The sequence below is a fragment of the Hyperolius riggenbachi genome, chromosome 1 (assembly GCF_040937935.1).
Source record: "Hyperolius riggenbachi isolate aHypRig1 chromosome 1, aHypRig1.pri, whole genome shotgun sequence".
Taxonomy (NCBI): Eukaryota; Metazoa; Chordata; class Amphibia; order Anura; family Hyperoliidae; genus Hyperolius; species Hyperolius riggenbachi.
The window spans coordinates 381,091,272-381,117,114 of record NC_090646.1 but is presented as its reverse complement, the minus strand read 5'-3'; the positions used below and the strand labels follow the sequence as shown (position 1 = coordinate 381,117,114).

At 43.1% G+C, this 25,843-nt stretch overlaps 1 long non-coding RNA gene across 1 annotated transcript in view; it reads left to right on the top strand.

Moving 5' to 3' along the window:
* LOC137551835 (uncharacterized) overlaps positions 1-24,778 on the top strand; it is a 111,916-nt gene extending 87,138 nt beyond the window's left edge. Inside the window, exon 4 of the long non-coding RNA XR_011027069.1 lies at positions 24,648-24,778. This is a non-coding gene — a long non-coding RNA (uncharacterized lncRNA). The remainder of the gene's footprint in view (positions 1-24,647) is intronic.
* Positions 24,779-25,843: the final 1,065 nt, after the last annotated feature.

The following is a 25,843-nucleotide window of genomic DNA, read 5'->3' as shown; positions in this document are numbered from 1 at the left end:
CCTGGCCATCTTCTCCTCTCAGCATGCACTCTCTCGTGCACTGACCAAGTAAGGCTCTCCTTGATCCCATTCCCATCCCTAACCTGGCTACCTACACTGTACAAGTAGTAGCCTAAACTTATATATACACTATGGAGGGATCTGTATGTATGTATATATATATATATATATATATATATATATATATATATATATATATATATATATATATATATATATATACACACACACACACTAAAGGGGGGATCTGCCTACAAGACTAGTAGCCTATAATAAACACCAAGGTGGGGGAGAGGCTACTAGTCTTGTAGGCAGATCCCCCCCTTTAGTGTGTGTGTGTACATATATATATATATATATATATATCCCCCCTTTAGTGTATATATAGGCAGATCCCGCCCTTAGTGTATATATTATATATACACTAAAGGGGGGATCTGCCTAGATACACTAAAGGGAATCTTGCACATGGGTGTGTGTGTGCGTGCGCGCAAAGAGGATGAAAGGGGGGGGGGCACCAAAATCTGGTTACGCTCAGGGCGCTGTGAAACCTAAGGCCGGCCCTGCATATGTAAGCAATCTTTAGCACTCTATAACGTTCCTAATCCTTTATATCAGCCATGTTTACCTATCAGGACACTGAGCCCTGACGATTACTTATGACGCAGCTATCTAATGAGGTGAACAGTGACATAAAACCTACTTTGGAATGCTGTCCCTTCTTCAAAGGCTGGGCCTCAGGTTCATTGTCCCCTATTCATTGCCTTCTCCTTCAGACCAGCTCAGAAACACAGAAAAGTAAATATGTATATTTGATTACCGATAATGAATTTATCCATATTCTGGTTTTGATGTTAGGTGACGTTTCGTTTAGGATTTGGAGTTGTGTAAGTGAATAAATAGAAATAGGATAAGTACAAAATGGATAATTGCTTTGCAAGTTCAGTTCACTTTAAATGTGCAGACAAGTCTCTTTTTTTATTGTGAATGTGGAGCATGTTCAGTATTCTATGTGTGCCATTTTTCCTGGTATCTCTTTTATCTCAGTACCTTTTGGCCTATCATTGCTCATTCATCTCATGTGTGTATCTTCGTGTCCTGTTATACTAACAACCTGTCATATTGCAGCATTTCACATTCACCTCTTTTCACTAACTGTGCAATGCGAATAGACAGAGAATAACTACGCCAGGCTCAATAGGTAGTTTGCAAGGCTAAGACACCTGCAGATCAGTCTCATAGCAGGATTCATTGCCAGGGGAAAAATACAATACTTAGACAGACTTGAATCTATACAGCAAAACACTCAACCTTTGAATGCTGAAGAAGGGACATTCTGTACTGATATTCTGTAAACTCCACAACAGTTTGAAATTGCATTTCAGTATTTGCTGTTGGGTAAGAAAGTGTATTGTGTTAATCTGCCTATGCTTAGAAATGTGTGAATTCAAATTGCTCCATGGTTATTTTCCACATGTTCCTGTTTTTTTAAATGATTAAATTATCATGTATTTATGAAATACCACTATATTAAACAGCACTCGACAATACATAACAGGGGGTGCAAATAACTAAATGTACATGTTTACCAAGTAGAAATTATGAAACAAAAGGAGAAGAGGACCATTCTGAGGCAAGCGTACAAGCTAAATGGTGGGCAGGCGACATCAGATTTAACAAGTAAGGGAAAGGGAACCATGGTTATTCAGTAATGAAAGGTTGGGGCATAGAACAAGGTTAGTAGGTGGGTCTGCTGAATGTGGTACAGGCAAGGGCAAGTCAAACAGGATGGGGGGTTCCAAATGCATGGGCAGCATTCACATCTTGGCTGTATAATTCCACTCCTTTTAATGGTTTCCTGGGAATTAAAACCCCTATCTGCACCAATACTGTCTATACATCTGAGCAGGGTCGGACTGGGACACTAAGGGCCCATCAAGAAAGCTTTAGCCTGCCCCCCCCCCCCCCCCCCCCATTGTGGGCTCACATACACATGTACTCTAAAAATTTTGCACCATATATACAGTGGGTTGCAAAAGTATTCGGCCCCTTGAAGTTTTCCACATTTTGTCATATTACTGCCACAAACATGAATCAATTTTATTGGAATTCCACATGAAAGTCCAACACAAAGTGGTATACACATGAGAAGTGGAACGAAAATCATACATGATTCCAAACATTTTTTACAAATAAATAACTGCAAAGTGGTGTGTGCGTAATTATTCAGCCCCCTGAGTCAATACTTTGTAGAACCACCTTTTGCTGCAATTACAACTGCCAGTCTTTTAGGGTATGTCTCTACCAGCTTTGCACATCTAGAGACTGAAATCCTTGCCCATTCTTCTTTGCAAAACAGCTCCAGCTCAGTCAGATTACATGGACAGCGTTTGTGAACAGCAGTTTTCAGATCTTGCCACAGATTTTCAATTGGATTTAGATCTGGAGTTTGATTGGGCCATTCTAACACATGGATATGTTTTGTTTTAAACCATTCCATTGTTGCCCTAGCTTTATGTGTAGGGTTGTTGTCCTGCTGGAAGGTGAACCTCTGCCCCATTCTCAAGTCTTTTGCAGTCTCCAAGAGGTTTTCTTCCAAGTTTGCCCTGTATTTGGCTCCATCCATCTTCCCATCAACTCTGACCAGCTTCCCTGTCCCTGCTGAAGAGATGCACCCCCCGAGCATGATGCTGCCACCACTATATTTGACAGTGGGGATGGTGTGTTCAGAGTGATGTGCAGTGTTAGTTTTCTGCCACACATAGCGTTTTCCATTTTGGTCTCATCTGACCAGAGCACCTTCTTCCACATGGTTCAGAATCAGAATCAGAATCGTTTATTTTGCCAAGCGTGACTGGGTCATGCCCGGAATTGTTTTTGGCACAATACATATAGCTCAGGAGGAAAAAAAGAAAACATAGATAGATAGATACATAGCTCGATAGCAGTGGACAGCTGATGCGACAAGTTATCATTGCATTGCAATACAATATACATCACGGTCTCAGTGTGGCACGGATATGTCTGACAGTTAGTCTTGTGGGCTGGTTGGTTCGGTTGACTAATCAGCCGTATCACGGCTAACCCCGCTGCTCATTGGGGCTTGCGGTGATGGTAGTATGTGGAGAGAATTTAGGAGGTTGACTGCTGATGGGAAGAAAGAGTTTCTATGTCTCGCTGTCTTTGTGGAGATGGCCTGCAGCCTCCGGCCCAATGGCAGCAGGCTGAAGTAGCGGTGGCCTGGGTGTGACGGATCGTTGGCAATCGTCAGCACCCTGCCTTTCAGCCTTTTGTTGTGTAGTAGGGCAAGTGAGGGGAGGGGGCAACCGATGATCCTCTCCGCTGACCTGATGACTCTCTGTAGTTTGTCCTTGTTACTAGCGGTGGCGCCAGCATACCAGACCAAGATGGAAGAGCAAAGGATCGACTCGATGGTGGCGGAGTAGAAGCTGGTTAGAATTCCTTGAGTCATGCCGAACTTCCTCAGCTGGCGAAGGAAGAAGAGTCTCTGCTGGGCTTTCCGTTGGGTGGCAGTGATGTTGGGCTTCCAGCTGAGATCATTGGAGATGGTAGTACCCAGAAGCCGGGCGCAGGGCACTCTGGCTACCTCAGTGCCATTGATATAAATTGGAGGTGAGGTGGGGGCGGACCTCCTGAAGTCAATGATAAGCTCCACGTTTTTTGCAGTGTTAAGCACCAGTCTATTCTCCTTGCTCCAGTTGCAAATTCTCTCCACCTGCTGACGGTACTCCTGGATATCATCCTTGGTGATAAGGCCAACGATAGTGGTGTCGTCAGCGAACTTTATGACCGTCCTTGACAGAGTCTGCCTCAGATGTGCAATTGTTTGTGTAGAGGGAGAACAGCAATGGAGACAGGACGCAGCCTTGAGGAGCACCCGTCTTCGTGGTCCCTGCTTGGGAGTGGATATCGCCCAGTTTGACGACTTGGGACCTGTTGGTGAGAAAGTCTGTGATCCATAGTTGTAGAATCTGGTGAACTCCAAGTGCAGCTAGGTCCTGTTGGAGAATGCGTGGGCAGATGGTGTTAAAGGCCGAGCTGAAGTCCAGGAGCAGTATCCTAGCGTATGTGTCTGTCCTGTCGAGGTGGTAGTTGATGAGCTCCAGGCAAATATTGATCGCATCATCGGTGGACCTGTTTGCCCTGTAGGCAATCTGGAAGGGGTCTAGGAGGGGCGAAGTGGAGAGCTTAAGGTAGGCTAAGACCGCCCGCTCCATGGTTTTCATGATGACCGATGTCAGGGCCACAGGCCTGAAGTTGTTAAGTTCAGAGACCCCTTGTTTTTTAGGGACAGGTATGATGGTAGACCTCTTGAAGAATGCAGGGACCTTGCCTTCCTTTAGGGACTTGGTGTATATAGCGGAGAGGATGGGAGCAAGTTGCTGACAGCAGGTTTTCAGGCAGGCTGGGGATACTCCGTCTGGGCCAGAGGCTTTCCTGGCATTTAGTGTTGATAAGAGGCGCAAGACCTCGGCCTCACCCACCACCGAGGGAGAGTGCATGCTCACGATGTTGTTTGCAGGGCTCAGAGGTGGGGTAGCTGTTCCCAGGTTCCCTTCTGGAGCTTCCTGGTTCTCAATCCTGCAGTAGAATCTGCTGAGTTCTTCTGTTAGTATCGGGCTGGGAGTTGCATGCTGGGTCTGGGGCTTGTAGTTAGTGGCAGCCTTCAGCCCCTTCCATACGGCACGTGAGTCGTTTGAGCACAGGTTGTGTTTTATTCTCTCAGTGTACTCTTTTTTGGCAGCTCTATTTAGGTCGTTTCTAGCCCTTCTGTAGTCCTCCTGGTTGTCGGACTTGTGTGCAGCCTCCTTGCGCATCCGCAGTTGCCGTAGCTTGTTGGTGAACCACGGCTTGTTGTTCGGGTACACCTTGAAGGATTTTGTTGGTACACAAGAGTCCTCTCAGAAACTGATGTATGAGGTGATGTTATCTGCCCATTCATCCAGGTTTGGCACTTCCAGGGACTTCTAGTCTGTGCATTCAAAGCAGGCTTGAAGTTTCAGTTTGGCCTCATCCGACCACACCTTGACAGACTTAACGATCGGTTTAGCTGATTCTAGGCGCCTCCTGTATGTCGGGATAAGAAGGATGAGACAGTGATCAGAGGAGCCCAGCGCTGCCCATGGAACTGCTTTGTATGCATTCTTCAGTGCCGTGTAGCAGTGGTCAAGGATGTTCTGGCCCCTGGTGGGGCAGGCCACATGCTGGTGATAACGTGGCATCTCCTGGCGCAGGTTGCCCTTGTTAAAGTCGCCCACAGCGACGAATAGTGAGTCCGGGAGGGATGTCTCCCACTGTGAGATTGTCTCACTTAGAACCAGTAGGGCAGATTTGACATCAGCATCAGGAGGGATGTACACTCCGGCAAGGACGTAAGAGGAAAACTCCCGTGGTGAGTATGGCGGCCTGCAGTTGATTAGTAGTAGTTCCAGGTCCGGAGAGCACTTCCTCTCGAGTATCACCGAAGAGGGGCACCATGAGGAGCTGATGTAGAAGCAGATGCCACCCCTTCTTTTTTTCCCCGGTTGCTGTGTCCTCCACATGGCTTGTGGCAAACTGAAAACGGGACATCTTATGTTTTCTGTTAACAATGCCTTTCTTCTTGCCATTCTTCCATAAAGGCCAACTTTGTGCAGTGCACGACTAATAGTTGTCCTATGGACAGATTCCCCCTCCTGAACTGTAGATCTCTGCAGCTCGTCCAGAGTCACCATGGGCCTCCTGACTGCATTTCTGATCAGCACTCTCCTTGTTCGGCCTGTGAGTTTAGGTGGACGGCCTTGTCTTGGTAGGTTTACAGCAGGGCCATACTCCTTCCATTTCTGAATGATCGCTTGAACAGTGCTCCGTGGGATGTTCAAGGCTTTGGAAATCTTTTTGTAGCCTAAGCCTGCTTTAAATTTCTCAATAACTTTATCCCTGACCTGTCTTGTGTGTTCTTTGGACTTCACAGTGTTGTTGCTCCCAATATTCTCTTAGAAAACCTCTGAGGCCCTCACAGAGCAGCTGTATTTGTACTGACATTAGATAACACACAGGTGCACTGCATTTAGTCATTAGCACTCATCAGGCAATGTCTATAGGTAACTGACTGCACTCAGATCAAAGGGGGCCGAATAATTATGCACACACCACTTTGCAGTTATTTATTTGTAAAAAAAAAATTGGAATCATGTATGATTTTCATTCCACTTCTCATGTGTACACCACTTTGTGTTGGTCTTTCATGTGGAATTCCAATAAAATTGATTCATGTTTGTGGCAGTAATGTGACAAAATGTGGAAAACTTCAAGGGGGCCGAATACTTTTGCAACCCACTGTATATATATATATATATATATATATATATATATATATATATATATACACATAATTTGGTAGGACATTAGATTATGGTAGGGAATAGATTGTGAGCACTTCTGAGGACAGTCCCCAACAGGGAGATGTCCACGTGCGGCTTGCGCAGCACGCCGCAGCAGAAATAAATGGGTGTCACCACGCACTGAAACATGGGCATGGTCATGATGGGTCATGGGCAGACTTAAAAATAAGTAGCGGTGTTATTCACAGAGATTGGGTTCGACCAGATATATTTTAGATAAAATAATCAAGTAGTTACATGCCTCATGATAATTCATCAAGTAGTCAAATGCCGCAAAATAAAAATATTAAGTAGTCCAGTGCTGTCCAACTTTGCGGGCATGGAGGGCCATTTTTTTTCCAGATCACATGGTGGAGGTCCGACCCCTTTCCCCCAAGAAAAAAAAATCTAGCAGCCGTTTTCCCACAAAATGCAATCAGATTGTCAGCAGATTTCCCTACAAACTGCAATCAGATTGTCAGCATATTTCCCCACAAAATGCAATAAGATTGTCAGCATATTTCCCCACAAAATAAAATCAGATTGTCAGCAGATTTCCCCACAAAATGCAATCAGATTGTCAGTATATTTCACCACAAGATGCAATCAGATTGTCAGCATATTTGCCCACAAAATGCAATCAGATTGTCAGCAGATTTCCCCACAAAATGTAATCAGATTTTCAGCAGATTACCCCACAAAATGCAACCAGATTTTCAGCAGATTTCCCCACAAAATGCAATCATATTGGCAGCAGATTCCCCAAGAAAGAGAGGGTCTGGTGGGCAGGTCCATAAGTGTCCCCAGTATAAGTAGCCAGGTCTATAGGTGTCCCTAGCTTAGGTAGGCAGGTATATAGGTGTCCCCAGTTTAGGTAGGCAGGTGTATAGCTGTCCCCAGTATATGTAGCCAGGTCTATAACTGTCCCCAGTTCAGGTAGGCAGGTATATAGGTGTCCCCAGTTTAGGTAGGCAGGTCTATAAGTGTCTCCAGTTAGCTAGGCAGGTCTATAGATGACCCCAGCCTGGAAGGGGAGGCAGTGAGCACAGAGTGTGTGGAGGGGGGAAGCCTCCCCCCTCCCTCACCTGGAGCTCCCCCTTCCATGCTCCCCCCTTCAAAATTTCAGCCAGCCAGCGCAACAGCAAGCGGGAATCACTCACTGAGAGTCAGAGAGCTCTGTGTGCCATTGCTGGTCTGGTCTCCTGCACTGCACTGTCCAATCACGCTCTCCCAGGAAGTACAGTGAGAGCGTGATTGGATAGTGTCAGTGCAGAAGACCAGACCAGCGGCACGCAGAGCTATCCCTCTCTCTCGGTAAGCCGATCCCCGCTGCTACTGCTGGCTGGCTGCAATTCTGGAGGGGGGAGCACAGATGGGGGGCCTGAGGTGAGGGAGGGGGGCTTCCCCCCCTCCCCGCTGCTCTGTGCCACTTTCCCCCCTTCATGCGCTGTGCCCCCTCCTTCTCAGCACTAGGGGGCAAGAGGCCTACCGGGCAAAAACCCGAGCTCCAACCGGACCTGTCCGAGCCTGCAACTGAGCTGCAGGTATCATTAGGCTGCCACTGTCAGTTCACATTATAACTTTGCAATATCTGTATTCATATACTAGCCTGAAACCCACAATAATTCAGTTTGGGTTCTCCATTGCATCAATTATCTTTTTACCCTAATTATCTCACATGTGTTATAGTAAGTTAAGACAAAATATTTTACTCAAATATTATTTAACCACTTGACCACTGAGGGTTCTTACCCCTTTAGGACCAAAGCAATTTTCACCTGTCAGCGCTCCTCCCATTCATTTGCCAATAACTTAATCACAACTAATCACAATCACTTGATCTATACCTTGTTTTTTTAGCCACCAATTAGGCTTTCTTTGGGAGTTACATTATGCTAAGAATTATTTTATTCTAAACACATTTTAATTGGAATAGTAAGAAGAAAAATGGGAAAAATTAATTATTTCTCAGTTTTCGGCCATTATAGTATTATAATAAAATGTTCTACCGTGGATAAAACCCACACATTTTATTTGCCCATTTGTCCTGGTTATTGCAACATTTAAAATATTTCCCCAGTACAATGTATGGTGCCAATATTTTTTCAGTTATGCGTCCATCACTAATTATAAGCCTGCAAATTAAAAAAAATAATCACAGTTTTATACCCTCTTCACATACCTATTAAAAAAGTTCAGTCCCTAAGGCAGCTATTTATGTATTTTTTTTATGTTATATATATATAGTTATGCGTGCGCAGTAGCAACAGGAAGATACAATGAATGCAGACGTTTCGTAGACGCCAGCATTCATTGAATCAGGGACTTAGATTAATGAATGGGAACTGCGTTCCCATTCATTGATGTCCCCACTAACCGGCGGTAACAGTAGCGTGCACGGCTTGACTAACTTTCGTTGCCCTGTTCAGATGAAGTTTGCCAGGCCGTGATTATACTGCACCTGGTGCAGTAAGCAGGTAAAATATAATTTACACTTAACTTGGGAGCTCAAAATTGACTTGCTTAACCACTTTGTACGTAGAGCTGTTTTCTCCTTATAGGCTACAGCAGTTTTGACGTTTTAGCCATGCCCCCTATTTAACTTTTTGACCACCTTACATGAGTTATCTTGCGTTAGATAATGCAGTGCTGCAGCGCCGCAGTCAGGTAAACTCATCCTGCCCTCCCAAAAGCAGAGTAGTGAAGGGAGCAATAATTTGACATGAATATACCCAATCTAGTGTTCAGATCAGGTAGATATCAAGTGCTCCCTGCGCTAAACACCAATGAAGTGCTGGCAGCTGGGGTACAATTAAAAAAAGCAGGCAAAAGGTCAGTCACCAAGAACTTTATCATTTTTGTTTTGTTTTTTTCAGGACAAACTAGACTTTCTTTGGGTGCCCCCCCCCCCCCCCCGGAATTATTTTATTTACCCTGCATTGTATAGGGTTGCAGTTTATCAGGTCCCTCGCTGTAGTGCCAATCCTCTCCAAGGTGCCACTGTCTGCTCCAAATGATAAGGCTACTGCACATACGTGGGCCCCTCCCCACACCTCCTTGATTGGCTCCCATGGCTAGGAGAATCCTGTGCAGTTTTAGTCTTTGTACACTGCTCAAGCGCAGAATGCTTCTGGCTATGGGAGTGCATTTGAGGAGGCGTGTGGATGGAACCACGCCTGTGCAGCAGCCGCAGCCGCAGCCTGAGTCCTAATTGGGGATCTTTTGGAGTGGACTGTGGCACCCTGGAAAGGATTGGAACTACAGTAAGGGACCTAATATACTGCAGTGAGCTGGAATAAATCTCAGATAAGTAAATTTGATCTTTTACCGACACCTCTATATTGCTTTAAGTTTCCCTAGTAGTCTAGTGGTACCCCTCACATTACCACCGCCACCACCTTTAAAGCATACCCTGGTAATCTAATGGTACCCTCTTCCCCTTTATGCATCTTGCTAGTCTAGTGATACATCTGTCCCCTTCAAAGATTCCCTGGTAGCCTCGCAGTACTCCCTTTCCCTTCTAGAATCCCCTGGTAGTCTAGTGGTAGCTCGCTTACCTCTGGCATTCCCTGGGCCTAGGTACCAGCAGACATTTCTCTACACTTATTTTATTTTTCCTCTGTCTACTCCTTACATTACTTTCCTTGAAAGCTTCATTTTTGTACCATAATTAGATTGGTTACACTGGATTTAATCTAGTCAACTAGAGTTTTCATATAAATGACCATTCAATTCCATTACTACACAACATTGGTGGAAGTCCCTTCTCTGACTTACCTTATGTTATACATTTATTGTGCAATCTGAATTGTTCAGGCTGTATTTACTATCCTGTTGTGGTTGACTCTTGATATTGTACAAGATATGCCACATATCCTAAATGATTGTGCCTTCTTATTTGTTTTATTTGTTCTAAAAACTCAAATAAAAAACTTTTGAAATTTACAGGTGGAATTATACTTTACGCTTCTTTTCATACACTATGATTTGAAATTTAGAGGTGGAATTATACTTTACGCTTCTTTTCATACACTATGATTTTCAGAGGTTTTTTTATATTTATGGGGGGAGAGGGTGGAGTTCTGATATTTTTCTCTACTTCTTTATATGAGTGTGATTTATTTGCAGCTAGGATAGTCATATTTTCCCTGTATTTCTCACTTGTCTCAGTTTATTGTAGTTGGCCATATATACTTCTACAAAGGAGACTGTAGAAATAAAAGTGACATGTACGACTACAATGTAATGTGTACATAGGTTTTTGTTTCCATTTGGCCCGAGATGAAAAAAACCATGAAGCCAGTTAGCTTCTCATTTTATTTAAACCTAACATGGAAATTACAGCTCACAATCCAATTAAACAGCATTTATATTATTAGCAGGAAGATTAATTTACCAAAATAATGACTAAGCTATCATTTATGATTGTTCCCACACCTCTTAAAACAATGTCAGCAGTAAGGCATGAGTGTCAGATTTTTTACTTCTAATTCTCTAATTTATAATGAACTTACTTCACAATTTCAGAACTGAATGTACAGTACTTTTCTATGAATATATGTTCTATTTTGTATGCCTTTATCATTTTTTTTATTAATGAGTTACAATCTAGACCTTCCCCTAAATACAACCAACCTGGCTTATTAGACATAAATGATATTGGTGTAGTCCTGGTTGGTACATGTGGACAAAAATGTCCAGTTTTGTTTCAATGATTCAAAAAAATGAATCTAATGTAATGAAATCACATGTGTAACATCATCCCACATTTGGTGAAGCTGTTCAAGTGTTAAACATTTTTGGGTAGAAGTATTTACATACTGTGGGGATTCGAAATGAATATAAGTTAGCGATTTATGGAAGAATACAGATTAAAAACGTGGACTTTTGACTTTGTAGATTTTTTCCCCTCCTTTATTGTAATTTTCTTGGCCTCTCTGTTTTCAATATGAAATTGATTTTCCCCTACAATGCAATAAGACTCACCTATAATAGCACCTCAGGTGTTGAATAATGCTCCTGTGTTCCTACCCATCCTCATTCTTTACTGTACATACCAACACTATGCTGTGATAAAGGTGACAGTCAGTACTGTTTATGTTTACTGTTAATCATGTACAGTTATGCTAGGGTCATCTCTTCTCATCCGGGCCAGTTTTACACTGGATGTGTGCATTCCACACCGCAGAAATGAGGCTTCATTTGACCCTGTGCCACAGTGCGGCAACAGGGTCATATGCATGCCCTGGTATAGTGACGTGCTCCCTGCTGGGCAGGAAGTACATTACTAGAATTCCCACCCATCCGTGTATGTGTGCTGCCTCGCACTGCGGTCCTGTTGTGCACACTGCCTGCATCGCCCATTGACTTGCATTACTGCATGATCCGTGCGGTAGGCACGGTTCATGCGGTAATGTGTGATTTAGACTTTGTGCTGGGATTGCATTGATTTCGATACTTCCATTGCATTGTGCTGCATTAGGTTAACTCTGCAAGTCTCCATAGGCTTGCATCTCCCTTGCGACAATCTGTGGTGGGGGAGAGTACCAAAGAGCAACATAACACAGCCAATTTGAAAGGGGTCTCATTGTATTATGTTAAATATTCAATCTGATAGTTACATTTGCAACTATCAGTATTTATTGGTAAAAAGGCATGCATTGGATGCTGGTTCCAGTGAAGACAATGGAAAGTGACTGTGTGTTAGGGTTAAGCTTCATCAAGGGTGGCTATAGCTCGGCAATATCTCAATTTCACAGGTGTCTGTGCTCTAGACGGTATCCCAAGGTATTGATCGAGGTTCCTATATGACAAATAGTCCTCTGATACACCAGTGTCACTAGGTTTCCGATATCTTGTAGTTAGCACCTCAGACGAGACATAAAAGGGAAAAATAAATATAGGGGTAATAGTGCAGTATTCCTTGATAGTTTTATGCACCGCCACCCAACTGTGGTCACCAGTGAAGCATCCCTTCAGTGAAGCACACTAAATATACTGTATATATAATGCACTCACCAGAAGATATCTTCATGTCATATCACAAACACCAAGACCATCATATAACAAACAATCCCGTTAAACATCACTTAATACTCAAAAAAGGGGGATTAAGACAAACAGCAACCCATAGTGTAATACATTTTATATACCTCATATTGACACAATTATACACATCAGTGATCTATAGGCCACCCAGTGTGATCACCACCAATAGACAAGGTGTGCTCTCACCAGATTATAGTGCTGTCTAATCACAAACAGCAACAGCGCTGATGCTGTTTGTGATTGGACAGCCTAACCATCTGGTGAGAGCATATGTGAGATACTGGTGGTGGTTGTGACGCCCAGAATATTGAGATCCTATGCAGAGGAATAAGCGCTGTTGCTGTTTGTGATTAGGCAGCACTATAATCTGGTGAGAGCACACCTTGTCTATTGGTGGTGATCACACTGGGTGGCCTATAGATCACTGATGTGTATAAGTGTGTCAATATGAGATATATATGAAGTACTACACTATGGGTTGCTGACAAAAAGTAAAACAGAAAGGAGCGCTCTTCTGGTGCATTAACTTTTTAATATGCTTCAACAAAAGATAAAATTGCACTTACAAGATAGAAGTAAAATCACAGCTTATCACACCGAATGGTATACAGATTCATTTCCCTCTGATGGAAATCCTTGCCTTAGTCTCCTCAATGCTGTGGCCAGTAGCGTGGGCTTCCCAAAGGATCAGAACTCTGGCGGGATGGGGACTCGCAGACAAGTAGCTACTATACGCCTATTGCGTCATGACGCATTTTGGCGTTACTACGCCTACGTCAGATGACGCAATGGCGCAAGGGATGCATCTAAGTATGCATCCTGTTGCTAAGTAACGGCATAAATATGCCGTACACGTAGGAACGGATGCTGCCTGAAGACAAAATAATGGCTGCAGAGCGGCGTCTTGTAACTAGGCAACCGGAGCCGCACGCACAACAACAGGGAACAAAAGACGTAGCTGGACTCAACCAGCTGACGGCACAGGGAACAGAACGCAGTGTGATCTTTACGGAGGACTCATGCTACTGCCCACGGTTGTCAATCATATAATACTCATGTCAATGTAAATCATTGTATAGTGCATGTCATTCGGGGAAAAATATATATAAAGAAGGCATAAAGTGTTAAAAGGTATATATAAAAAGCTACACACAATTAATACCATGAGAATGAGAAAGCTATAACACTTTCTCATAAATGCATAAACAGGTTAATGTGAGTACAACAAATATATGTGCATAGACATAGATACAGGATTAAAGTGCAATGTTAATATCATAATGGAATTAATGATCCATATAAAAGTAAAAAAAAAATAATAAAATAATAATAATAAAAATAATAAATGATAACTACATTGGAGTATATGGCAACGAACAGCACTGCCAATAAAGCTTTACTCAAACTGGAATTGTAGACGCTACCAACTCAGTAACCACTGAGCTGCAGTTCAATGGCCAGTGCTCAGGTAGAGGGCAGGTAGAAATATAATCTTAACCCATTCAGGTTCCGTCGTTTTCACGTGAGAAATGTTCACCTCCCATTCATTAGCCTATAACTTTATCACTACTTATCACAATGCACTGATCTATATCTTGTTTTTTCCGCCACCAATTAGGCTTTCTTTGGGGGGTACATTTTGCTAAGAGCCACTTTACTGTAAATGCATTTTAACAGGAAGAATAAGAAAAAACGGAAAAAATTCATTATTTCTCAGTTTTCAGCCATTATAGTTTTAAAATAATACATGCCTCCATAATTAAAACTCACGTATTGTATTTGCCCATATGTCCCGGTTATTACACCATTAAAATTATGTCCCTATCACAATGTATGGCGACAATATTTTATTTGGAAATAAAGGTGCATTTTTCCCGTTTTGCATCTATCACTATTTACAAGTTTAAAATAAAAAAAATTATAGAAATATTTCATCTTTACATTGATATTTAAAAAGTTTAGACCCTTAGGTAAATATTTACATTTTTTTTTTTTTATTGTAATGGTTTTTTTTTTTTATAGTAAACATTTTATTTGGGTAGTTTTGGGAGGATGGGAGGTAAACAATAGATTTATAATGTAAATGTGTGTTAATTTTTTTTTTTATTTTTTTTTACAGGTGTAGTATTACTTTTTGGCCATAAGATGGCGGCCATGAGTTTGTTTACATGACGTCACTCTAAGCGTAACATACGCTTACAGTGACTCATCGGGAAGGGAACAGCCAGAAAAGGCGCAGCTTCCGAGAGAAGCTGTCGCTTTTTCAGCGGGGGAGAGGAATCAATGATCGGGCACCGTAGCCCGATACATTGATTCCCTGGCTACCGAATCCGCGGCCGGGAGTGCGCGTGCACGCGCGCGATCGGCCGCGGGAGCGCGCGGTAGCGCACATGGTTCCTGGACGTAGAAACTACGTCCAGGAACCAAAATAGGTTAAAGAAATAGAACAACCCTGGTGTACTCACCACAATAAACCTTAAAAAGGGAACCTTCAAAAGAATAGCAGTACACCACCTAATGCAACCATAGAAATATAGCTTGTTTAGTGCCCAAGGGAACAAGAAAGGGAGAGGACTGGTATAATGTCATAAACCAGAACAGCAAAGTGGGGCGTTTTTGATCTATGCGCCCGAGCTCTGCACGGCTACTAGTAAGGTTATCTGTTTTATTAACCTGAGGAAGCGGGCTGCGTTGTCTACAGGATAACCGTTATTTTATTAAAGACTCCTTTTTCTATCTGCGTGAGTCTGCTTTTGGAGGTAAGAGACCTCCTTATTATACCATGTATAATTTTTCTACATAATTTTATGAGTACAATCAATTAGTTGCTGCCACAATATATCTTTGGGCGCATCCACCAACGTGCTTCAATCGAATACTCAACACTTCTTTGAGGTGTCATTCCTATCCCTGGGGACATTGTCTGCTGGGGACCAGGACCATAGGAGGAGAGCGACCATCCAGATCCAGAGGTTCCGGAACACCGAGCGGAAACGGTTATCTTTCCGCAGGCATTTACGGTGGTTGCAGGATTGCAACCTACCTTTGTGAGTATAATTTATTCACAAATTCACATCTCCAATTATACTAACAATACTGCACCATAGGGGCTCCCGGTCTCACCTTTTCTATAGGTCAAAGACAGCCCTCTCCATTGTGAAGGGAACACCCGAGACCCACACAGATATAAAAGTGGGGCGAGAAACCACAAGCCTATCACCAGACAAAGAGAAGGGACGTAAGTTGCAGCTTCCAACCCTTCATTTAGTCCCGCGGGTGTCAGTGAGTTGAGTTTAAAAATCCAATAGGATTCGCGTTCGCATAACTTTCTGAAGCGCAATCCTTTATTGTTTTTTTTTGTATCATTTCTAATTCCAGCATCTTCAAACTATCTACCAACCCCTCATGTGTTTCCTGAAAATTTCTAGGAACGATATACTTTACACAATCATCCTGTATATTCCTCTTGTGTTCTCCTAATCTCTGCCTTAGGGGTCTAGTAGTTCTACCTACATAGAGTTTATTAGGGCAACCACATGATAATAGATAAACAATGAAAGAAGAGCCACAATTGAAGAGTAGAGATGGCTCAAACTTCAGATTTTGGGTTCGCGAACTGCGAACATGAACTTGCGCAAAAGTTCGAGTTCGCACGAACCAGGTAAACTGCCATAAACTTCAATGAGCAGGCGAATTTTAAAACATACAGGAACAATTTTTTGCCACAAAAGTGACAGAAAAGTTGTTTCAAGGGGCATGGCGGAGTGGGATACATGCCAAAAGTCCCTCAGAAAATTATGTATTTGACGCAGAGTAGGGTTACAATCCCTGAAAGGCAGAAATTACATTGCATTGCTAAATTGGAGGCATAAAGTGCTTTAAAACATCTTATGTGTGTATACATCAATCAGGTAGTGTAAGTAGTGTACTGCTTCACACTGACAGACCAAACTCATTGTTTAGAGCACTGCCACAAACAGCCGCAAAAGGTTGTCATTGTCACGCTTGATAGTAGCAAGCTAAGCACAAATTATGATAGACTGTGTGCTGGCTTGCTTGCAATATAGATAGAAGAGTATAGTAGAACTACAAAGACCAGCAACTGACTGTGGCCTGTATGCAGTGAAGTGTAACCCACCCAGATATCAAAAACAAATACAGTTGCAAGCTAAGCACAGCTTATGATAGACAGTGTGCTGGCTTGATTGCAATAGTTAGAAGAGTATAGTAGAACTACAAGGCCCAGCAACAGACTGTGGCCTATATGCAGTGTGTAACCCACACAGACAGATGTTCAATAACTGATACAGTAGCAAGCTAAGCACAGCTTATGATAGACAGTGTGCTGGCTTGCTTGCAATATAGATAGAAGAGTATAGTAGGACTACACAGCCCAGCAATGACTGTGGCCGGACTGTATGCAGTGTGACCAGTGTCTCACACACACAAACAACAACAAAAAAACTAATAGAACAATATGAGCTCTCAAAAGGGCTTTTGTTTGGGGTGCTTTCAGCAATAAACAGAAGCACCTTGCTAACTGCCCCTGTCTCTGCAGCAATGTCTCTCCCTTCCACTCACTACAGTAGCAGCACCTGAGACTGATATCATGGCCGGCGGAGCTGTGTTTTTAGAGGGGGGGGGGGGGTCTGTGGGTGAGTGCAGCCTGATTGGCTGCCATGTGTCTGCTGACTGTGATGTAGGGGGTCTAAGTTTAGCTCAATGATGAGGTATAGGGGCGGATCGAACTGCCCGATCTGTTTGCTGCCCGCCGCGAACGCGTACAGCTGATGTTCGCCGGCGAACTGTTCGGGCCATCTCTAAGAAAAATATAAAGAAATAGCTCCTGTAAAAGGTTTTTCGTCCCTGCTCTCTATTCTCACTAGGGCTGTACGACAAGTGTGGGCTGATTGTGAGGGGTGTAATTTATTTAAAGAGATGGAGAATGCGTTTTTTTCTTGGCTAAACTTTTTATTTACATGTATTTAATATTTAAGTGACGTAAAGCATTCTGTTTAGGCTAAGTGCACATTTGTATATGGATCATTAAGCATTTAATTAATCTAACTATTTTTCCAACTTAAATCTAAAATGCTAAATATTATATAGCTAAGCATAATACATGAAAGCTGGGAGAGAAGATCAGATTTTTAAATGAATGATGAATCTAGTTGGTATTCAGCGTTTCAAATTTTGGAAACTTTGTACAGCAGAACAAATATTGCCGCCAGAGCTACAATATCCATCATCAAACAGGTAGAGTTGACATCAGTCTCTAGAGAGACACTTGATTCCATTAAAACAGACATTTTTTGTTTGCCAAACAGGATGTCTGTGAGGTCATTGCAACTTAAAATGAGGTTCTAAAGCGGATGTGGTTTGTTCATCTTTGTTCATATTTTCCTCACTGCAGATGAAAGGCTTTTTTCTCAGCCACCACTGCTGTTATATTAACAAATATCCTGACATGTTCAATGTGATAATAAATGGCTTATTTATAAATGACAAATATGGGAGGCCAGGACTTGGTGACATCTGCTTTAAAGAAATGCTTAGTTTTAGTCTTTGGTTATGTTCATAACATCACAGATGAAAGTCAACACTGGTCTAACAGCCATTTCAGAGCAGCACTAAATACTTCAAACAGATCGGGATTCTGTCGGGTTTATTCAGTAAGTGAGACAATACGCAATTATCAAAAATTACTTACTAATCACACATTGTAATTCAATATTTCTAAAGCAAACCAAGATTCAAGGATTAATCAAATATCAAATTAATTAATCACAAGGTATATCATAGAATCCTGACCACACCAAGGGGTATACTCACAAAATAGTGGTAAATTGTACACGTGCAAGCAGTGCACTGGCATTAACAAACTATGTAATGTGCATTACACAATTAGCATAATTTAGGATATTGATGCAACTTCCACATTGTTTGTATAATGTGTATTACTGGCTGGCTTAGGAAACAATAGTCAAGCAATAACATACGTTATACAAGCAACATATACTTTGTATAATGCAAGTTACATTACTTGGAGTGATCACATGATTGGAGGGGGCTGCATTGAGAGGTTCTAGCCAGAAAGTTTGGACGTTGGTGAGGTTGGGTAGGCCATCTTGAAGTGGTGAGTTTTGAGGGCTTGTTTAAAGTGCTAGATGCATTTGGTGGTTAGGAAGAAGTTGATGAAGGAGCAGAGGGGACAGCCAGGTATGCATCTGCTGACCAGGTGAGAGATGTGGGTCGGGCAGGACTTGTGTATAGATTTGTAAGACAAACATAGGATCTTAAAGCTAAAGCATTGGAGGGATTTGCATAGGAAAAGACAAATAAGACAAATAACATTCATATTGCGCTTTTCTCCTGGTGGACTCAAAGCACCAGAGCTGAAGCCACTAGGACATGCTCTACAGGCAGTAGCAGAGTTAGGTAGACTTGCCCAAGGTCTCCTACTGAATAGGTGCCCTGGTCTCCTGTGTCAGAGCCCTTAACCATTACACCATCCAGCCACCTTACACCATCCAGCCACCTTACACCATTACACCATCTAGCCATCTTACACCATCCAGCCACCTTATACCATACACCATCCAGCCACCATACACCATCCAGCCACCATACACCATCCAGCCACCATACACCATCCAGCCTTCGATCAGGGTTAGATCCCAGCTCAAGTCACTATGTAAAACAGTAAGTAGTCTCTGGTCAAGGCCCCTTAATGAACCTGGTTGCACAACAAGTAGCTGCAGACCTGAAGCGGTTTGAGTCCACCAGGAAAGAAGCACAATATACATGTTCTGTGTCCTGTTTAACATCCAATTTAACTGCCTACTTTTAAACTTAGAAGTGGGTATAAAAAAAAAAAAAAAAAAAAAAAAAGGATACGGAAAGTATTTTGATCAAACATTGGCAAGCCAGGTACAGATGTGGTTTCCTGTCCTGCCCTTTGAGTCCTTTGCCTCTCAGGTTATCACAAAGGCCTTGACACACAGGAAACCAAATGCAGTACTGTATTGTATTATTGTTATTACTTATTGGATTTATATAGAGCCAACATATTACGCAGCACCAGACAATAAATAAGGTTACAGACAATGATAATAGGGGTGACAGACAACACCATACAGGTAAGTAGTAGTTCTAATAATGGAACAGACAAGAAGGGTTTCACCTGGCACTCAGCCACTGGCCAAAGCCTTATAATGTAAAGGAATGTAAAGGGAGGGGGATGGGGTGGCTTGAAGGAGATGGCAAGCCTGATGGGCATTGGAAGAGAGTTCCACAAGATGGGGGCACCTCTAGTGAAGTCCTGTATTTGAGAGTGCAAGTGCGTGGAGTGGTTAGAAGGAGGTCGTTGGAGGTCAGGCAGGACTTGTGTATACATGTGTAGGCCAGACGTAGGATCTTGAAGCTGATATCTGAATTGTATTTGGAGCCAGTGGAGGGATTTGCATAGGGAAGACAAAATGGTGGGAAGAGTAGATCAGGCTTGATACTGCATTCATGATGGATTGTAGGGGGTGATGCGATTCAGAGGGAGGCCTGACAGGAGCGTGTTGCAGTAGTCCAGGCGGGAGATGATAAAGGCATTGACAAAGAGTTTTGCAGTGTCCGGAGTCAGGAAGAGGCAGACTTTGGAGATGTTGCGTAAATGGAAATTGTATAATATTGTACCATATAGTACGTGTGTGTGTGCTGATGAGGTGTGATACATGTTTTCTTGTGTGGGGAGGCAAATAGGCCATCATTCACTGTCTTCATGCAACCCAACTTTCTGATCTAAAAAAGTTTAAAATGTTTAATTGCTTGTTCTACTTTGCATGTAAACACATAGAAGAGTTAAAGGACAACCGAGGTGACATGTGACGTGATGAGATGGACGTGTGTATGTACAGTGCCAAGCACACACATGACTATGCTGTGTTCCTTTTTTTGTTCTATGCCTGAAAAATTTAAAAATGAGGTATGCAAGTAACAGTTTCTGTAAGGGTCGGGACTATAGCATAACCCTCACTGATAAGTAATTACAGCCATAAAACACTTTCATGACAGTAAATAGCATGTGAGAGAAGGAGAGAGATAAAAAGGGTCAATAGTTCATAGATTTGAGGTCTGGAATTCTTCAATGAAGGAGTAATTGAGCAGAGACAATGAAACAGTAAAAACTTAAAAACTAGATTTAAATATAAAATAAAACTGTGGGATATTTTAAAAAGTCAATTTTAGTAGAAGGAGGGTAGATACTATTGCTTATCTCAACAGTTATTTTCACCTCAGATGTCCTTTAACCATTTAAGCCTTTTGGACGTAGCTGCACCTTTATTTCCAAATAAAATATTGGCACCATACATTGTGATAGGGACATAATTTAAATGGTGTAATAACCTTTTAAAGCTATAATGGCCAAAAACTCAGAAATAATGAATTTTTTCCTTTTTTTTAATATTACCAATAAAATGCATTTAGAAATAAATAATTCTTAGCAAAATGTACCACCCAAAGAAAGCCTTATTGGTGGTGGAAAAAAACAAGATATAAAGTTATTGACGAATGAATGGGAGGTGAAAATTGCTCGGATGCTTAAGGTGAGAAAACGCTGAAGGCTGAAGTGGTTAGGATGGGTTTAAAGAAAGTGGTTAAGATGGGTTCAAAGGATCTCTTATGAATTCAAGATATAAAGTTATTGGTGAATGAATGGGAGGTGAAAATTGCTTGGATGCATAAGGTAAGAAAACACTGAAGGCTGAAGTGGTTAAGATGGGTTCAAAGGATCTCTTATGAATTCAGTAAGTTATCAACACAGGCAAAGCAAATATTTCTCTCTGTATTGGGAACATTGGTTCTCTCATTTTGATTACACCATAAATAGGTGCCACAGTAATGTTTCTGTAAAGTGACTTCAGACACCTGCAGCTTGAGCCACATCAGGGGCGTCGCTAGCCCTATTTTGGGGGGGGGGGGCACGTGCCCCCAATCTGTCCTGGGGTGCCACGGATCTCTTCCCCAGGGGTGCCCGCCGCTCACCCCCTCTGTCCGCGGCTCCCTCCAGCCGCCGCCGCGTCACTCAGACCTCGATCAGGCAGCGACCAATCGTTCGGGCGCTAGGACCCATCGCCCGCACTGATATGCGGAAGTGACATCACCTCCGCATATAGAGCGGGTGCGTCCGGCGCCCGCTCGTATTGGTCGGGTCGCCGCTGATCCTGAGGTCTGCTGACTGCGAGGTAAGGGGGGAGCAGCGGCGGCTCCCTTTCACTCACTCACTACCTAAAGGGGCTCCCTGTCACTCACTCACTGCCTAAAGGGTCTCCCTGTCACTCACTCGCTACCTAAAGGGCCTCCCTGTCACTCACTCACTACCTAAAGGGGCTCCCTGTCACTCACTCACTACCTAAAGGGGCTCCCTGGCACTCACTCACTACCTAAAGGGGCTCCCTGTCACTCACTCACTACCTAAAGGGGCTCCCTGTCACTCACTCACTACCTAAAGGGGCTCCCTGTCACTCACTCACTACCTAAAGGGGCTCCCTGGCACTCACTCACTGCCTAAAGGGGCTCCCTGGCACTCACTCACTACCTAAAGGGCCTCCCTGTCACTCACTCACTACCTAAAGGGGCTCCATGTCACTCACTCACTACCTAAAGGGGCTCCCTGGCACTCACTTACTGCCTAAAGGGGATCCCTGGCACTCACTCACTGCCTAAAGGGGCTCCCTGTTGCTCACTCACTACCTAAAGGGCCTCCCTGTCGCTCACTCACTACCTAAAGGGCCTCCCTGTCACTCACTCACTACCTAAAGGGGCTCCCTGTCACTCACTCACTGCCTAAAGGGGCTCCCTGGCACTCACTCACTGCCTGAAGGGGCTCCCTGGCACTCACTCACTACCTACAGGGGCTCCCTGGCACTCACTCACTACCTAAAGGGGCTCCCTGGCACTCACTCACTACCTAAAGGGGCTCCCTGGCACTCACTGCCTAAAGGGGCTCCCCGGCACTTACTGCCTAAAGGGGCTCCCTGTCACTCACTCACTGCCTAAAGGGGCTCCCTGTCACTCACTCACTGCCTAAAGGGGCTCCCTGTCACTCACTCACTACCTAAAGGGGCTCCCTGTCACTCACTCACTACCTAAAGGGGCTCCCTGTCACTCACTATCGGAGTCCCTGTCACTCACTACCTAACTGGAGGCGCCTGTCACTCACTAGCTAACCTGGGGGTCCCTGTCACTCACTACCTAACTTGGGGGGCTACCATATTAAGGAGGCATTCTGCCTATTTATGTGAAATACTGTCTATTTATGTGCCTCATGACTGCTGAATTTGTCTTGTTGGGAGCTTTATGATTTGTTGGGGGCCTCAAGATTGCTGAATTTGTCTTGTTGGGGGCCTCATGATTTGTTGGAGGCCTCATGATTGCTGAATTTGTCTTGTTTAAGGGCCTCTTGATTTGTTGGGGGCCTCATGATTGCTGAATTTGTCATGTTGGGGGGCCTCATGGTTGCTGAATTTGTCATGTTGGGGGGCCTCACGATTGCTGAATTTGTCATGTCGGGGGCCTCACGATTGCTGAATTTGTCATGTCGATGGCCTCACAATTGCTGAATTTGTCATGTCGGGGCCCACACGATTGCTGAATTTGTCTTGTCGGGGGCCTCATGATTGCTGAATTTGTCTTGTTGGGGGTCACATGATTGCTAACTGCAAGACTATGGGAAAAGGTGAATCCTTATTATATGAGACAATAGCATTAAACCTACTTTTTTAGCTTTTTAAAACAGAAAATAAAACTGGGAGGTTCTAAAAAATTGAATACATTATTCAGGAGATTGGAATGGATGAAATTGTTTATCTTAATAGTTTATTCTCAACTTGTATTTTCCATAATGTTCATGTATGAGTTAAAACGTTTGTACAGTATTTAGTTTAAATTGCTGTTGCCACTTTGCGATAGATAAGTGACTTTTGGGTTGCAGTTTAGGCACTCGGCCTCCAAAAGGTTCGCCACCACTGTCATAATCTAATGTCCCACCATTGCTAGGTTCATGTAAATTTGTCTCCACCCGTTACCACACCTATATTCTGGTCCATGGCCCACCCATTTTTCGGTGCGGTGCGATAAGCATGCCGCACAACGTGATCCTCATATTTTTGGCACGCTAGCTGCAGTGTGCTGAATTCTGCTGCCTACAGTATGTACATTATACGCTGTTCTCTAGTGCCTGCACTGTGTGCTGATTTACCTCCAGTGTGTACAGTGTAAGGTGTTACTCTGTGCCTTTACTGATTGTAAACCAGCTATATTGTATGCTGATCCCTGCTACTTTCAGTATGTACAGTATTAGCTGTAAAGCCTGGTACACACATACAATTTTGATTAGCCAATTTTAGCTCTGTTCATAAAATTCATTGTCTGTTGGCCTACTTACTGCACGGGGATGGTAAAATTGGGGGTCAGTGATTGACCAATCAGCTTACACCGCTGCTAAGTTCATGTACATTTGGCCCCACCCATGACCACGCCCACTCACCTCATGGCCACGCCCATTTTTTTGCTGCAGCGCGCGCACCTCCCCACCTGGTGCCCACAGGTGCCCCCGATCTCCAAGGACCCTAGAAACGCCCCTGAGCCACATCGACCAGTTTCTGCAATATATTTTTACTTGTTGTATCTATTGCCTTTCCATGCCTGTCTACATCATAAATGTTAAGCATGTGGGTCCACTATTAATTTGCTGGGGGGGATGTATAAGTAAAGCTAAAATCACTTTATACGATACCTTGCATGCAGGCCACGGACCACCAGAAAGACAGAATTTAAGTGCTCAGCTGAGTTCAAAGAAAGTTTCTGGCTTAGTTAAAATTTCTTATAAACTTTTGTTCCACACTTTATTTTCACAGTCTTAGATAAAATGACTTATTGAGGGTCATACAAAGGAAAGCAATGAAACGTTTCTTCCAACAGTCATCTTTTCTTTGTGGAGTTTCACATGACAATTTACCAAAAATATGAGTAAAGTATGTGCACATGGCTTCTTTTTCAACACACTGCTTGCCAAGAGACTAAGAAACAATAGAAAAACTAAGAACATTTTTCAGTATGTATTGGAATACGAAACTGCATAGAACAATAAAAGTGAATTGTGCACATTTTTTTTTCATTGTAAGCGTTAATAATTCAAAGTTATAAATCCCACTGTCACTTCAGTCAGACAATGTCATCTCCTGCATAATTATTCCGGATGCCAGAGAAGAGAACATAACATTTGTGTGAGGCTGAAACAGGCATCCCTGACAACCAGGAAGAGGAAAGAAATTCAGCAGGTCAATATTACCTTGTATGGGAGGTGAATAAAGATGACAGTGAAACAGTCATGGCAGTGAAACAGTTTCGGCTGTTATTTATTTTTTTTAAGTTTGATATGCCTGTTCTTTCATACTTCATGCTTCAAATGTATTTTTGTTAGATAAGATTACTTGAGTAGAAAAGAAAAAAGTTAAAATCAGTCAAGCAGATTTTTAGCCCTCTCATGAAAACCAAATTGTGTGCGTGTGTGTGTGTGTGTGTGTGTGTGTGTGTGTGTGTGTGTGTGTGTGTGTGTGTGTGTGTGTGTGTGTGTGTGTGTGTGTGTGTGTGTGTGTGTGTGTGTATATATATATATATATATAAGTTGGTTAAGCGAAATGAGGAAAAAGTATATAAAAGTAGATTTGAAAAAAACAACAATAAATTGAAAATTGTTATGTGCATATGTATTTACCCCCTTTGCCACGAAACTCCTAAAATTGTGGTGCAACCTTCAAAAGTTACATAATTAGTGAAATGAAGTCCACCTGTGCTGCATGATCTGTCACCATAAACATACATTTTCAGAAATGCCCCAGAGGATTCAGCACCACTATAGGTGCGTACACACGCATTACTATAAGGAACGACGGGTCCGTCGGACCCTCCCATTGGGCGGGCGTTCCAGCGATAGTAGAGCATGTGTACAGTCTGATAACACTGTTTCTGAACGATCCGTGCCCAGAAACAGCCTTATCAGTCTGCAGACAGACTGTACACACGCTCTACTATCGCTGGAACGCCCGCCCAGTGGGAGGGTCCGACAGACCCGTCGTTCCTGCAAATGGAGCGTGTGTACGAACCTTAAGCAAGCGTCATCACACCATAAAGACCAAGGAGCTCTCCAAACAAGTCAGGGACTGAGGTTAGACTTGAAGATTGCTGTTCACAGACAAAAACCATGCAACATGAAGGAGCGGGAGTAGCTTTGCTCTGAGGAATGGGCAAAAATCACTGTAGCAAGATATGGCGAGCTCATATCCAAAGTGACATATCCAAAGTGACTTGCAGTTACAATTGCAGCAAAAGGTAGCTCCACAAAGTACTGATTATGGGGT